Consider the following 16,757-nt stretch of genomic DNA (forward strand, 5'->3'; position numbering starts at 1 on the left):
AGGTTCTCCTCCCCCTCTATTCTGCCTTGGTGAGGCCACATCTGGAATATTGTGTCCAGTTCTGGGCCCCTCAGTTCCAGAAGGACAGGGAACTGCTTGAAAGATTCCAGCACAGAGGCACAAAGATGATGAAGGGAGTAGAACATCTTCCTTATGAGGAAAGGCAGAGGGAGCTGGGTCTCTTTAGCTTGGAGAAGAGAAGACTGACGAGTGACCTCATCAATGTTTACAAATATGTTAAGGGGGAGTGTCAGAAGGACAGAGCCAGGCTCTTCTCAGTGACGTTCAGTGATAGGACAAGGGCAATGGGTGCAAACTGGAACACGAGAGGTTTCATGTAAACATCAGAAAAAGCTTCTTTACTGTGAGAGTGACAGAGCACTGGAACAGGCTGCCCACAGAGAGGTTGTGGAGTCTCCTTCTCTGCAGACATTCAAAACCTGCCTGGACAAGTTCCTGTGTGATGTGCTCTAGGTGATCCTGCCTGGCAGGGGGGTTGGACTAGATGATCTTTTGAGGACCAAGTAAGCCACTCGGTTGATGCAGGGCAAGCGGTGGACATCAAAAGCCCTGGACTTATCCAAGGCTTTTGATATGGTCCCCCACTGACTAGTTACAGCCTTGACAAATGGTCTGCGTGATGGGTGGGGAACTGGCTGACAGACCATACCCAGAGGTGATAGTAAACAGTTCCTCCTCAAACTGGCAACTGGTCACAAGTGGGGTCCCCCAGGGATTGATATTGGGCCCAATGCTGTTTAACATCTTCATAGGTTTGTGACCTGGATGTTGGGATCAAGAGCACCCTGATGAAGTTTGCTGATGACACCCAGATGAGTGGAGAGATGGAAACTCCAGAAGGGAGAGCCACCCTCCACAATGACCTGGACAGACTAAAGGGATCTGGGGGTCTGGGTGGGTAGCAGGCTCAACATGAGTGAACAATGTGCTGCAGCAGCAAAAAAAGCCAACAGGATGCTGGGCTACATCAACAAGGCCATCACCAGCAGAGATAAAGAAGTCATCATCCCACTCTACTCGGCGCTTGCCAGACCACACCTGGCTTTACCAGGGGCAATTCCTGCCTGACCAACCTAGTGGCTTTCTACAATGAAGTGACTACATCAGTCAACCAGGGAAAAGCAGATGACATCTATATAGACTTCTGCAAGGTCCCCCACAACATCCTTCTCACTAAATCAGAGAGATATGGGTTTGATGGGTGGACTATTCAGTGGATAAGGAACTGACTAGATGGTCGTGTCCAGAAGGTAGTGGTCAATGGCTCCAAGTCCAGACAGAAAACAGTAACAAGTGGTGTCCCTCAGGGGTCAGTGCTGGGCCCAGTGTTGTTTAATGTCTTCATTAACAATACGACAGTGGCATTGAGAGCACCCTCAGCAAGTTTGCTGATGACACCAAGCTGGGTGGTGCAGTCGATATGCCAGAGGTACAGGATGCCGCCCAGAGGGACCTGGACAAGCTAGAGAAGTAGGCCCAGGTGAAACTCATGAGGTTCAACAAGGGCAAGTGCAGGGTCCTGCACCTGGGCCAAGGTAACCCAAGAAATGAAAACAGGCTGGGGGAGGTCATACTTGAAAGCAGCCCTGTGAAAAAGGACCTGGGTTACTAGTGGATCAAAAGCTGGACATGAGCCACCAATGTGCAGTTGCAGCCCAAAAAGCCAACTCCATACTGGGCTGCATCAAAAGAAGCTTTCTTCACTGAAGAACATGGAAAATAATTTGCTTTACTGTACTACTCTTAGTCTAACAGACATATGGAGCTACAATTGAGGACCAAAGCACTGTTCTGTGTGTAGCAACTGTGAGTAAAGCAGAGGCTAAATGAGTTTAAGGGTTTAGCTGTAGTGAGCATTGTTTGTACCATTTTTCCTCCCTGACTGAAGCTGCAGTTTGACAATCCAGATATTTCAGCAACAGCATTAGTTTTAAAAGTTCCCGATTGCAGCCCTTGTTCCATCCCTTAGGCCATAGTGATTGCTATTGGATTGTGCTGTGAGCCAGGGAACGAAGCTGGTTTTATAAAAAGAAATCACATTCATGCAAGCATGGAATAAAGCTGCCTACATGAAGCTGTGGGAAGGATGGCCTCACTCAGCCAGGCAATATAAAAATAAGCTTGGGTTTGTTTAACCTAACAAGACCACTGTTGAGTGGCAATATAATTACCTAAAACGCATCATGGGGTTAAGATTCAAAAGAAAAAAAACTATTTTAGGTAATAAGAAATGCAGGCACAGGAGCAAGTGGATTTAAATAGACAGTGATTAATTTTAGGGTGGATATCAGAAGAGCTTTTAGGCAACAGAGGAGGTGCTATGTTACCATTTTCCAGTACAGGCAGTGGTTACAAATTATTTTAAATTGAGCATGAAAGATCTATAAAAGGTTTATATTTTAAACTGCTAAAACAGGAGATGGCCTTTAGAATATGTGTGATAACTTTTGACACACGTGGCCATGAAATGATAAAAAAAAGTGCCAAGCCTTTACATATCACCCTAATAGAGGTTACAAATCCTTAAAAACCCATTTCAAGATATTACATCTTAGCTTAGGTGAGCTGTGGTAATAAATACAAGTGTTCTTACTATGGTACAACTAAGCATATATCCTTTTTACTCTCTGCAGCAGTACTGGACATAAAGAATAGGGACTGGCCTCCCAAAAAGAACATCTATTTTAGGTGCAGAAGAAAAAGATTGAACTGAAATTGAATACAATTTTAAGTAGGCTTTTTACAGTTCTCAAACTGGGTGCAAATGATACGCAAGCAACACATAGCTTTTTTCTAGTGAAAGAGTAAAGACATTTTATGTTGCCCTCTGTATTTCTAAATTGACAGTACTGGTTTAAAAAAACACTCAAGTTTTCAACAGCAGAGACTACCTTTACCACCATACCCATCACAAAAAATACTGCTCTTTTCTGCTAAATAGTTGCTCTCTTTTGCTGATTTGAACTAATCCAGAGAAGAAGAAAATCTTTTAACATTAGGCTTTATATTTTCTCCCAAGAAAGTGACAGCAAAACATAAGTAAGCTCTCACATCCCCTATGTACCAAAAAATCCACACAGAAGAAAGAATTATGTCAGGGTGGGGGTGACTGTTCAGAGGTTGTCAGACACAGTAAATAAATACAGTCTAAATAGAAAAGCAGACACCCATCCATGTAAGACAAACTGACTCATTTTCATTTTCTCTATTATAAGAATCTGCTCTGTCAAGCTCACAACTGTTTGGATCCAGTTCACAGTTGGGAACAAACACACCCCACTCTTCCTCAGGAAAAACAAAACCAAAGAGCATTTGAGAGGAACAAGAAAAGACAGAAGCTGTCTGTTTGCTGGAACAGAGAGTTTCCCCGGTGCGATACGCGACCAACCCAGCACTTGCCGATACCAATGCGGCAGCACGACTCCACCGTCCCAGTAGTTCCAGAAATATCAGAGGTATTGGCACAAAGGACATGAATTCAAGGCTTGAAAAGAAGGCTAGTCCCTGGGAAAATGAGCTGTATTGTACTGATTACTTCAAATGTCAGCTCTTCAGAAAAACAACTCACACAGTCTGATGAAGTTAAACGGCAGCTGGCTTAGCTATTTTTCCTATTGAAATTCTATGCAAGAAGCCCATTTTTTATGTTTTCTTAAGCCAGGTGAGATCACAGCCCCTGGTGAACCAAGTCCTGGTATATTGGCATTTTCCATATACTGGTAGACTAACTAGAAAAACCAAGAATGGCCAATTAGGATGCATTTGGACTTAGTAACAATATTCATCTGATAAGAACCAAGGCAGGATTTGTTGGAAAACATGGTATCTTTTGTTAGCTATGGCTGAAAACTCCCTATACTTTCAGGCAGACAAGCCCTTTTAAGGTCTGAGAGGAAAGATCCATATCTAAATACACAGCCAGCAGAATGACCAGGTGCTTACCAGCATTATAGAAGGTTGTGTGAGGACCACAGCTCTCTGATGGACCGGGGAATGTTGGAAGATTGACTCAGTTACTAAGAGTTGGCTCGTCTGTATTCTCTGCAGCAATGAAGCCAGTAAGCCCAACAGAGGGCACTGCCACGAAAGCAGGTGGCTCTAACAAGAGAAATCTGTGTGTTTTACACATGGAAAAACGTCTTCAAGCTTGGAATTTGCTTTCATTTCACAGCAGATGAGAAAGGCTACTGAGTGCAACCTGTGTTATAACCCACTGCAGGTGCACGGCTGGGGAGTAAAAAAGAGAGCATAACCCAGGTAGTTTCTTTCTTAGGAAACTCATGCCAGTGTTTTTGAAAGAGGGAACAGTGAAACACTGCAAAGGTCTCCATGGAGACCCCAGTCATTGGGCAAATAAGGACAGCTCCTTTTATCTACCCACAGAGGCCGTACACCTTGCCTGCTATTATTCCCTAGAAATAAAATGATGGATACTTGATGGTTCTACATTAGATATTTTTTTTTAAAAAACGATAATGTAGCATTTCTTATGAGAGCATGTAGGAGAAAAAGATATTGGTCCATATCAATATTACTCAGAAAAGGATAAATCATGCCTAACACAATAAAAATTCAGCATTTGCCTAAGGAAAAGCACAGAACCATCAGCACTGAAAGAGTTACAACCAACTGAAAGTGTGGGGCTAGAATACATGCTATACTTTGGCAGGAGCCTGGCCTGCACTCCTGGCACCTGCTATCATCCACTGAGGGTCCGCCAGATCCTCATCAGTTTTAAAGATCTGAATGCAACCCAAGGAATTTTAAAAACAGATTGTGCTTCTTAGGTACAAACCAACACCTGACTGTGTTAAGGACCTATGTTGCAAGAAATTAAAATACACTTATGAGTGGAAAAAATTCACTGACTTTGTTTTCCATGCTACATCTGTTAAGACTTAATTGTCAGTTAAGCAGGATGTTTCAGAACTGATTAAGTTCCACTGAACTTATTTAAAAAAATACTGAAATATAATCTGTCAAAAAGTATTCAGAACTGTGGCAGAAAAAATCCCAGAGATATTTTCTGCGGTATGCTGACAGTAGGTTATAAATGTAGTCAAAATAATGTGTGGTATTCCAGAAAAATAAAAACATCTTTAGAAATAGGAAAGATATTCAAACACCAAGAATGATTGTACGAGTTCTTGAAATTTGCTCATATGTATATAAAAAAAGTGATTTCTATGTTAAGTATTTTAAGTATCATGATAGCATGTCACAAAACTGGAATATTTGACTAAAGCAGAAACTGTTGCAAGACTTCTAAAATTCTAAGGCAGTCGATGTTTATACAACAAGCAGACTCCTGTTATTAATAACCAGATCTTTCCATTACTTCTACTACAAGTATTCTGTATGCGCACAATATATTTTCATTCTTTTCAAGGAATCTGTTTTCCATTCAGATGCCATTAAATAACTAATAACTTTCACACTTTAAATAACTAAATCCTTCAAGATGTGCATTGAAACCACTTACCTCTTGCTCGCAGCTCTGCTGAAGCCTGATCAGTTCTATTCTTGGTACTATTTTTGTGTTGAGTTTAAAAAAAAATTGCTTTCATTCATTGAGAAGCTGTAATATATCTTGTCATTAACAACTGTTTTTCAGAAAGCTAAATAGCTAGTACTGTATTTTCAAAACAGCATCTTGCCAAAGTTTTTATCTAATCGGCAAGTGCTGCAGTCAATTGAGAGAAGAAATGTGATTTTGCACCAATTTCCAGCTAATCAACATCACAAGAGGAAAAAATAAGAATTATAACAAAGCCACATGCTTATTATAACCTTACTGTCATCTCAGGCAGATACAACCACAAAAATACAAATGTAATTGTAGAATTTTAAGGATCAGAAATATATTTTCCTATTTGATCTTACAAGAAACGTATCCCAGGTACCTTCAGCACTACCTGGTAATGGGGTTCAAGGCCTGGAAATAGAATGGGGGGGAAAAAGGGCACCTTCTCCCTGTGCAATGATATGCTAAAACCTGTCTCTTCTTAAGTGATTTTGCTCCATGGTTTCCTTTCTTACAAACATCACTGCTCAGTCCTTCCTCCTGCCTCCCCATCCAAGTGGCTGCTGGAAGCCAGCTCCCACCCAACACCTCTGCTCTAATCCCAGCACCTTTTGCCTCTGTTTCTTGGACTCTGAACCTAACAAGTTCTTCTGAAAAATGAAAGCAAACAAATAAATCACTGCAGTTGTCCATGTCCATGGTTGTCCATACACCAAAAAAGCAGCTTGGCCAACAGACCAGATGTGATTGCTGGGCGTGAAGACCCCTTTTCCCCTCAAGAAGCCCAACTCCAATCCTATTACCTAGTACCTTGTGATTAAACCATTATAAAAACACATTAGACTTTATGTTGATTTCAAAGCAAAGCTTATGTCCAGACATAAATACACAAGGTTATAGGAATTTCTGCAGTACTTCTACTGTTTCTAGATAAAGAACTATTTCCCTTCAAATTAATAATAAACAAATCCCATTAAGATCACTGGTGTTGCATCAGACAGCCTGTGTAACTAAGTTATAAGGGTTAACATACTATTGGTGAGGATAACAGAAGAAGAAAAAAAATCTTAATCTATTTACCAACGATTGGCTGGAGAGAGTTTCTACAAGGGCCTGTAGTGATATAACAAGGGGTAATGGTTTAAACTGGGAGAGGGTAGATTTAGGTTAGACCTTAGGAAAAAATTCTTCATTGTGAGGGTGGTGAGACACTGGCACAGGTTGCCCAGGTAGGCTGTGGATGCCCCACCCCGGAAGTGTTCAAGGGCAGGTTAGATGGGGCTTTGAGCAACCTGGTCTAGTGGAAGGTGTCCCTGCCCATGCAGCAGGCTTGGAACTAGATGTACTTTAAGGTCCCTTCCAACGCAAACCATTCTATGATATAATATGATATGATGTGATATGATAAATAATTTTATCCAAAGTGATCTAATATTTTATCCAGAAAATACATTTTTATGTTGTATTTGGACACTTAAGGGGAAATAAAGACCGAATGTATATAAGATGTTACTTTAAAGATTTTCTGAGAGTTGTGGTAGGATTTCTTAATGCTGTTTGGGTGATGAAAGACAGGTGAAGATTAAAAGTTCACAGTATGAGCTGGTTACAGAAGCAGCAATCTGCTTATCTTTGCTATGTGTGCAGATCCCTCAACAGAAACATTATTTTCCTTCACTCATTACCCCACTTTAAGAAATGAGTAAACAATGATGACTAAGAAACTCTGGCTAGAAATGGCTGATTTTGTTTCATTTTTCTACATCTCAAAAGAGATTAATTTAATGACCTTAAGCCATTATGCTCCTTCTTTGCCTCTGCATTGCTCTGCCTTCAATCTAGCCCTGGGCCAGGGCTCATCTCTGTCCTGCATACTCCAGCTTGCACAGTTCTCCACTGTGTTTTTTGAGCAACAACAGCATCTCAGTAGTCAAAAACACTAAATGCAGAGATAGAGACAAAATGATCTCTTTGTTAACACGTTTGAAATTCAGGAGACTCAGTTCAGTTCCCAGCTGTGCCAATAGCTTCCCATGTAACATTTCAATCCTTGCTTCCTATACAGAGCTTTACCACTTACACAAGCTTAAATCTTATTTCTTATACTCTGAATCCCAGGTTCTAGGTCTGACACTCATGCATGACTCATACCAGTTTAATTAGCTATTGTATATGAAATCCAGGGCACTGAAGTATAGGCATCTGAACTCCCACGAGAGGTAGAAACTCAAGATCCAGAAGCAAGAAGACTGACTCAGCTAATTCTGAAGAGCCCATCTACTGCCTGGTCCTTCTTGGTTTTCCAAACCTCACCGACTGCATCAGCACTAATCTCCACCAAGGACAATAGAGAACTCAATGTTCTAGCCACTGCAGTCTGACACTGTAACCTTTCCTCAGATTCACTCCCAGTCATGACCATGCTGATGCGGTAGCAGGGTGAAGGCGCACACCAAATCTGCAAATACACAGAACTTTATGCCAACCACGTTTCCACAGAACACTTAACCAACTCAAACAACTTCTAGCAAACTTAAAACATGCTAATATTCACTGACAGGTAGGACTCCACTGTGGAAATACCACCTCTGCCACACTGCTGCTATGCAACACAGGCCATTTTGGTGAAGCCACTGAGACGAGGATCCCAGAGCGAGGGATCATGCTGGCGGAGCCTTCTGCAGCAGCTGCACTGCAAGGAAACCCTCGCAAAAACCGAGGAAGAGAAGGCGAGAGAGAGAGAAATGGAGAGAGTGGGAGGGAGTCAGACCCAGCTCGTGTCCCTGGGCGGGGAGTGAGAGCTTCTGGGGAGCGGCAGCTCTGACTCACTATGGGGGGAGGCAAAGGGACTGACCCCCCCAGGTAGAAGATCAGCCCCCAGGGAGCGCGGCGCCCGGGAGCAGCAAACAGGGGCTGGCGCGGCAGTTGGCGCAGGCAGGTGCGGAGCAGGGCATGGGCCCCCTCTTGGTTCAGGGTAAGAACTCGGCTAGTGATCATCAACCTGCCCCTACGGAGGACTTAGCCATGGTATCCACTCGGGGAAATGCTGTTGCCAGGAGGGCAGTGGCAACCCAGACAGAGGTGTCTCTCAAGAATGCAGCTGTCCAGGTGTCTGGATGCACAGAATATCTCAGCTTGTCACTCGTACTGGAGGAGAGAAGAGAGAACACCTGTGTATGCTGTGACCAGGAGAACGATTTACTCAGCCCAGTGGCTGAGCTGAAAGAGGAGGTGAAAAGATTATGGAGTATCCGTGATTGTGAAAGAGAAATAGATTGGTGGAGTAATAACCTTCCATCCTTGAGATAAAACTTAAGGTGGAGGCTTCATGAGTAGTAGCGGATCCTCTGCCTTCCTGTCTCCTGGCAGAGGTAGGGGACCTGAGAGAAGAGGGAAACTGGAAGCGGGTCCCTGCTGGAGGCAAAAGGCAAACCTGCCCTCAGCTTCACATGTGCCCTTACAGAACAGGCCCTGGATCAGGAAAATCAGGTAACTGAGGTTACTGACAAAGGTCCCTCCAGGGAGTTGCCAAGTCAGTCTGCCCCATGCATTAGGACTGCCTCTGCTAAGAACAAAAGGAAGGTAATTGTTGTAGGAGATTCTCTTTTGAGAGGAACTGAGGGCTAGATCCAAACCTCAGGGAGGTCTGCTGTCTGCCTGGGGGCAGGGTGAGCGATGTTACTGAGAAACTCCCAGGCCCGGAGCAGCCCTCTCTCATTACTACCCAGTAGTGGTCATGCAGGTGGGCACTGATGAGGTTGCTAAGGCAAGAGCCAGGGCAATGAAAAGGGACCTCAGAGAACTAGGGCAAATGCTTGTGGGATCAGGAGCACAGGTGGTCTTTTCCTCAGTTCCCTCAGTGGCAGGAAAAGCTGAAAGGATTCAGAAAACACTTCTGATTAACGACTGGTTTAGAGGCTGGTGCTGTCAGATGAACTTTGGGTTTTTCGATCATCAAGATGTTTACAGAGCACCAGGTATGCTAGCAAGCAATGGCATAAAGCTATCAACAGGGGGGAAAGGATTCTTGGCCAGAAGTTAGCAGGGCTCACTGAGAGAGCTTCAAACTAGACTTGAAGGGGGTAGAGAACAAAACTCCCGGATGGTTTGATTTCCAGACACCGGGCCTGCTGGCATCGGATGGATAGACCCTGTCCCACAGGGGACAAAGGGTCCTAGGGCAGGATTTAGCAGAACTCATTCACAGAGCTTTAAACTAGATTCGAAGTGGGAGAGGGTTGTAGCTGGGTTTGAACTAGTGGGACATTGTTCTAGTATTAATGAAGACCAGAAGGCCTCCTGCCTCCCAAGGGTGCCACCAGCGTGCTCAGCTCGCTCCCTGAAATGCTGCACAGCAATGCAGGCAGCTCGGGGAATAAACAGGAGGAGTAAGAGGTCTGTGTGCGGCTATGATCTGGTGGCAATTACAGAGACATGGTGGGACAGCTCACATGACTGGAATGTGGTCATGAATGGCTGTGTCCTTTTTAGGAAAGACAGGTCAGCAAAACGAGGTGGTGGAGTCGCTCTTTATGTGAGAGAGGAACTAGAAGGTATTGAGTTCTGTCCAGGGGCTGATGAGGAGCAAGTGGCAAGTCTGTGGGTATGAATTATGGGGCAGGCTGGCATGGGAGGTAGTTGTGAGGGTCTGTTACAGACCTCCTCACAAGGACGAAGGAGTTGATGAGGCTTTCTACAGGCAGCTGAAAGCAGCCTTGCAACCACAGGCCTTGGTTCTCACAGGGGATTTTAACTACCCAGATATCTGCTGGAAGGCCTACACAGCCAGCCATTCACAGTCTAGGAGGTTCCTCCAATGCATTGATGATAACTTCTTGATACAAACGGTGGACAAACCAACTAGGAGAGGAGCGCTGCTGGATCTTGTACTCACCAACAGGGAGGGTCTGGTTGAAGCAGTGATGGTCAATGGCAGCCTTGGCTGCAGTGATCACGAGATGGTGGAGTGCAGGATCCTGTGTGGGAGGAATAGAATACGTAGCAAGACCACAACCCTGGACCTCTGCAGGGCCAACTTTGGCCTCTTCAATCAATTATTAAGAGAAGTCCAATGGGACAGGGTACTAGATGGTAAAGGGGCTCAAGATAGCTGGTCAACATTCAAGGACCACTTCTTCCAAGTTCAGGATCAGAGCATCCCAATGGGTAGGAAATCAAGTAAGCAAGCCAGGAAAGCTGCATGGTTAAACAAGAGAATCTATGGATCATGGAAGGAGGGGCTGGCCACTTGGGAGGAATATAGGACTGTTGTCAAGAGGATGTAGGGAGCCAATAAGGAAAGCTAAGGCCTCCTTGGAATTAAATCTTGCAAATGAGGTCAAAGACAACAGAAAGGGCTTCTTCAAATACACTGTAGATAGAACTAACACTAAAGGCAATATAGGCCCACAGCTGAATGAGGTGGTGACAGAGGATATAAAGCAGACAGAGGTACTAAATGCCTTGTTTGCCTCTCTCTTTACTGCTGAAGACTCCCCAGGAGCACCAGATTCCTAAAGTCCCAGAAGAACTCAGGATGAAGGAGGAGTTTGCTTTGGTAGATGAGGATTGGGTTAGGGATCAGTTAACCAATCTGGACATCCATAACTCGATGGATCTGGATGGAATGCACCTGTGGGTGCTGAGGGGACTGCAGGAGGGCATTGCTAGGCCACTCTCCATCATCTATGGTAAGTCATGGGCAACAGGAGAGGTGCCTGAGGACTGGAGGATAGCAAATGTCACAGCAGTCTACAAGAAGGGCAAGAAGGAGCACCCGGGTAACTATAGACCGGTCAGCCTCACCTCCATCCCTGGAAAGGTGATGGAACAACTTGTTCTTGTTCCTACAGCAAGGGCTTCAAGAGTATGTAAGCAATAATAGAATGCTCCTGTATTTTATCTGAAAAAGGTTAATCCTCTTTTTCCTACAGAAAAAAGCTGCTGGAGCAATCTAGTTTTGGCTAGTTTCTGAGAGTACCAGAATGAATAAAGTTACATAAGCCTAATTTGAAATGTTGTCTTTATTCAGAAGGTAAGGTGTTAATGGTCAATGGGACAGAATCTAGTTGGAGGTCTGTGACTAGTGGAGTCCCTCAGGGGTCGGTGTTGGGACAGGTACTGTTCAGTATTTTCATCAATGACCTGGGTGAGGGAACAGAGTGTGCCCTCAGCAAGTTTGCTGATGACACTGAACTGGGAGGAGTGGCTGACACACCAGAAGGCTGTGCTGCCATTCAGTGAGACCTGGACAGGCTGGAGAGCTGGGCAGGGAGAAACTTGGTGAAATTCAACAAGGGCAAGTGTAGAGTCTTGCATCTGGGGAAGAACAACGCCATGTACCAATACAGGTTGGGGGCTGAACTGCTGGAGAGCAGTGTAGGAGAAAGGGACCTGGGGGTCCTGATGGACAGGAGGATGACCATGAGCCAGCAATGTGCCCTCGTAGCCAAGAAGGCCAATGGCATCCTGGGGTGTGTTAGAAAGGGGGTGGTTAGTCGGTCAAGGGAGGTTCTCCTCCCCCTCTATTCTGCCTTGGTGAGGCCACATCTGGAATATTGTGTCCAGTTCTGGGCCCCTCAGTTCCAGAAGGACAGGGAACTGCTTGAAAGATTCCAGCACAGAGGCACAAAGATGATGAAGGGAGTAGAACATCTTCCTTATGAGGAAAGGCAGAGGGAGCTGGGTCTCTTTAGCTTGGAGAAGAGAAGACTGACGAGTGACCTCATCAATGTTTACAAATATGTTAAGGGGGAGTGTCAGAAGGACAGAGCCAGGCTCTTCTCAGTGACGTTCAGTGATAGGACAAGGGCAATGGGTGCAAACTGGAACACGAGAGGTTTCATGTAAACATCAGAAAAAGCTTCTTTACTGTGAGAGTGACAGAGCACTGGAACAGGCTGCCCACAGAGAGGTTGTGGAGTCTCCTTCTCTGCAGACATTCAAAACCTGCCTGGACAAGTTCCTGTGTGATGTGCTCTAGGTGATCCTGCCTGGCAGGGGGGTTGGACTAGATGATCTTTCGAGGTCCCTTCCACCCCTTAAGATTCTGTGATTCTGTGAAAATGTGTTTTACCACAGATAAAGGAGTAGTTCAGGAGATAGAGATACTATTGCACACTAAATCTGGGCCAACTATATACAAGAAAGATCAAGATCTTTACTTACCCAGTACCAATTGCTATCAGACAGCCTAACCTGAACATTTGTCTTCTGCTTGAAAGAGGAGGGTATTTCTGGAATAGAATAATCTTCTCCAGAAAAATGAACATAAACACAGTCCAGATTTAATGTACTGGAAAATCTTCATTTTCTGAAAGACTCTTGTTTCTGTAGGCCTTTTGAAAATTTAATACAGATGTTCTTATATGTTCTGCAACATCAGCACACCCGAGATGGTATTTCCATGGAGAAGCTCTAACACAACACTGGCTGTATAATCTAGAATATGAACATAAGTATGTACAACAGTTTAAACCACAAGTTTTACATGAAGCTGGAAGGGCCTGATACAAAAATTTTGCAGCTTCCAAACCCCCTTGCTTTCTAACACTCCTCACCGAAGTGGGAAGCTGGTGCAGCTGGGTAAGGATTCTGAGATCTAGACCTAATAACAACAAACAAGCTGTTATTGAGCAGGCATTCTTCATTGCAGCGTTGGGCAGCACTGGGGATTCTCCACCATGAGTGCTCCAATGAGTTAGTGAAACACCCCAACTAATATACACCAAAAACATGCATATTCAGTTTTATGTCAATGAGTTCCCAGAATTCTGTTACATAGTCATTTCATTTTCTGGAATTTGCTATATTTGTATTATGCGTGCTCGATGGTCTCCTGGAGGAGGTCTTTGTTGATTCTAGTCCTTTGTTGTCTTTGTCCTGTCTCTCCTCCTGTCTCCATTCCCCCGCTGGTAGATTGCCCAGGTGGGTCAGAATCAACATGTGGGTTGTCTGTAGGTGCCACAGATTCTTAGAAGACTTGATGTTATCACACCCTACAGGATGCTTGGCATAGTTGACTGGTAGTTTCACAAAGCACATTGTTTTAAAAGCAACCCTTAGTGTAGCAAATTCATTATTTTAGTAAACTTTTATTAGGCTATATTTCTGTCGAATTTACTAACCAATATCCTATGATGTATCAGGCCTTTAAAAAAATAGTCCTGCATAGCAATGAAAATTATGTGTAAGACAGCTGAGCTTTATCCTTCTTATACATGTTATCTTAAAAATGCTAGAATTTCCGATGTGAGACAGAGAGTTCATATTCTTTTTATGAGATACTACTAAACAATGAGAAGTTTTTACATCACAATAAGGACAGTAACAAAGAACACTTTCCCACTGAATTATCATTGAATCAGATATTACAGCTAACATGAACATCCCACAGAAGAACTTGCTGGCTTTGCAATGGTTTGCCACACATACCTGTGGCAACACTGTTTTAACATGAGATTACATGGCATGTAGCCATGATTCCAAAGATCCCAGCAATGCATTTCGTATGCACTGTGTTAATTGTAGTAAGTGTTTTGCATCGGCACAAAGGCTGTGCCAAGTTACCACATCTCATTCACTCCTTGCCACTGTTTACAAAAAAGTGGCTGTTTCCTTCCTCAAAATAACAGTAAAAGAAGTAGGCAAATATTTACAAAGGTAATCCAGTCTGAAACACTGCATCTAAAAGCAAGCACATTTTTCTTGGAGGTGCCTTTTGTCCTTTATAAAGCTCTTTGCTTTGTCAATATGCAAAACAAAATAAGTCTTTCAGGAAACTGCAGTTGTTATCAGCTCATTCTCCTTAGATGGCAAGGCTGTAAATATTTTTCTTCATCATCACTTTGACAGTAAATAACTTTGCAGGTGTGATTTATCAATAGAAATGCCAAGATTTCACAATTTTTGGCCCACCTTAAAGAAAATGAGTAATAGAGAAACCCATGCACCAGGAAACAAATGAGCAGAACTACTGAACTAAGGTCTATCATGCAGGGTTCAAGATCATTTGGGCTAGATGACAGTTGATACATTTGCACTACAGTTCATCTGTTTTCTTATCTAGGAAAGTGTTCTATAATAAATCATAATTTATTGCGTGTTTTGCAACCTTGTCAAAGGGCACACCTAAGATTTTTGCTTCAGTAATAAATTCCACCCAACTCTGTACAGGAATTCACTTGACAATCTGGACATAGCTAAAATATTTCATTATTTTCTAATGTCAGCACTTTTGATCTAACACCAAAACCCCAACTACTCATCCAGTTTACACAGCACCACATTTACTTTATTCTAAATTTAATTATGCTAAAAAATCAACAGGAGATTTAAAAGTAATTCTTCAATGACAATTACCAGTGAGCAAAAAACTCAAGGACAAGGACCCCTATTCTCAACCTGTAACTGTTCTCCTTCTCCTTTTTGCTTGCCTTTTGACCCTTTGAGAGTGTTTATCTCTGATTAGGAATCAAGTAACAGAATGCTGTGATCAGCCTCAGCAATCCTTCTTGGTGTATACAGTTAAATTGCTCATGAGGCTGGCCCTGTGTTCCTGCCTATTATTGTAAAAAGACAGCAAAAACAAAGGTTCAGAATAGCCTACAGAGAGATATAAGCCTTCCAGATTATTATGAACTGCAAACAATTAACACACTCCATTCATTTATAAACATACATGAAGATGGATGGTTATTGCCAGGGTGTTTCAAATTTTTCCTAGAGGCTTGGTGTTTTTTTTAGTGACAAATCAATAATACATAAGAACAAACAAATCATTACAGATTTAACTTCAGCATGATAAGACTTACCATTTGTATGCAGCATCACCTCTTAAAATTGCCTGTCAGCATGCCAGTAGGTGAAGGACTTTCTAGGATTAGTGGTGGTATGCCTGCTCTCCTTTCTAAAACCACTCTCCAGGGTGAAAGGGAATTGATTTTATTATATAAGTTTCCAAAAATAATTGTTGCTTTGCTATGAAGTTCATCATCTCAATCTACTCTGAACATACTTGGACAGATGCTTGAGATAGGTCTGTTTATTTTCTGCATAGGAAACTTTTCTAAACACAATGAACAAGTCACTGTCTCTAAAACACTTAAAACACCATATTTCTCTGCCAACAAATGCTTTATCTGTTTGCAGCTATAAGAAAACCTAAAATCCCAAGTGATATGACTCCAAGTGAATTGCTTATTTTCCTGGTTATGTTACTAGCCAAGGAATCCACTACAATAGTTGTTAACAAAGTGTTTTTGAGCATTAGTTTCCAGTATTGACATTTCTCTATGAATTGTCTGTGATGCTGTTGTAAGCCTGACCGCAATCTGAAATTCTAAATATGCATTAGTGCAAAGGTTTTTCTTTGTTCATGTGTTTTTTCTTGCAATTGTTTTTTCTTTTCTGTTTAAGGCTGTTTCCCACTCATATTAGCAAAGTAGCTGAAATTAACTTGGCTGCATTACAAATAAATCTCATCCACACACCACTTCATTAAAAATCTGCACGCATACTATTATAGATGGAGTAACCAATTAATTTGTATGAACTGCTAAGATGGAAAAACACTTATTTCTCTAACCTTGCTTTCACAGACAACAGTCTGAAACCCACACCTTCAAAATTTCAGTATTCACTGTCTTTCAGTGTTTGAGGCTGGAAAACTGTAAAAATCCCTCCTAGGATTTTGTCTTAATGACCTAAGTTTTGAAGGGGAAATAACTCTTTCTGTTAGCCATATGTGATAAAAATGTTATTTTCAGAGTCCCCATGACTCTGAAGGTCATAAAGTCCTTCTAAGGATTTATATTCAGCTTTGTACAACATTAGAAATTGTGTGTCAGCAGTGAAGCCATGTGTCCTTATCACCTATAGATTTTTGGCAGACAGAAGAAAACTTTATTACAGATTGTTATGTCCTATTCTTTGACCACTTGCAGCTCAGAAAACTCAGTTCTGCCACAGGTTTCCCACAGGCTGGAGTCAGTGTGTCTCCTTCTTCCACCTCATCTCTCAAGCCTCTCCACAATTCTTGAATTGAGAATGAGAAGCCTCCCTTTGAATTCCCTTCTGTACTTCTGGCTCAGCCCCCAAGTCACCCAGACATCTGCAGCTAGCTGGGCAGAGCATCCCAGGCTATGAATGGCTTTTGCTGGACAATATACTCCCTTAGTCAGTATGTGCAGACTGCAGCAAACAATGATTAAAG

General features: G+C 42.9%; 1 protein-coding gene across 1 annotated transcript in view; it reads right to left on the bottom strand.

The window, feature by feature from the left end:
- MICU2 (mitochondrial calcium uptake 2) overlaps positions 1-16,757 on the bottom strand; it is a gene marked incomplete at its 5' end in the record, with an annotated part of 67,857 nt that overhangs the window by 50,054 nt on the left and 1,046 nt on the right. The gene's annotated exons all lie outside the window — the stretch shown is intronic.

Source organism: Chaetura pelagica, unplaced genomic scaffold, assembly GCF_000747805.2.
Source record: "Chaetura pelagica isolate M959 unplaced genomic scaffold, ChaPel_1.0 scaffold85, whole genome shotgun sequence".
Taxonomy (NCBI): Eukaryota; Metazoa; Chordata; class Aves; order Apodiformes; family Apodidae; genus Chaetura; species Chaetura pelagica.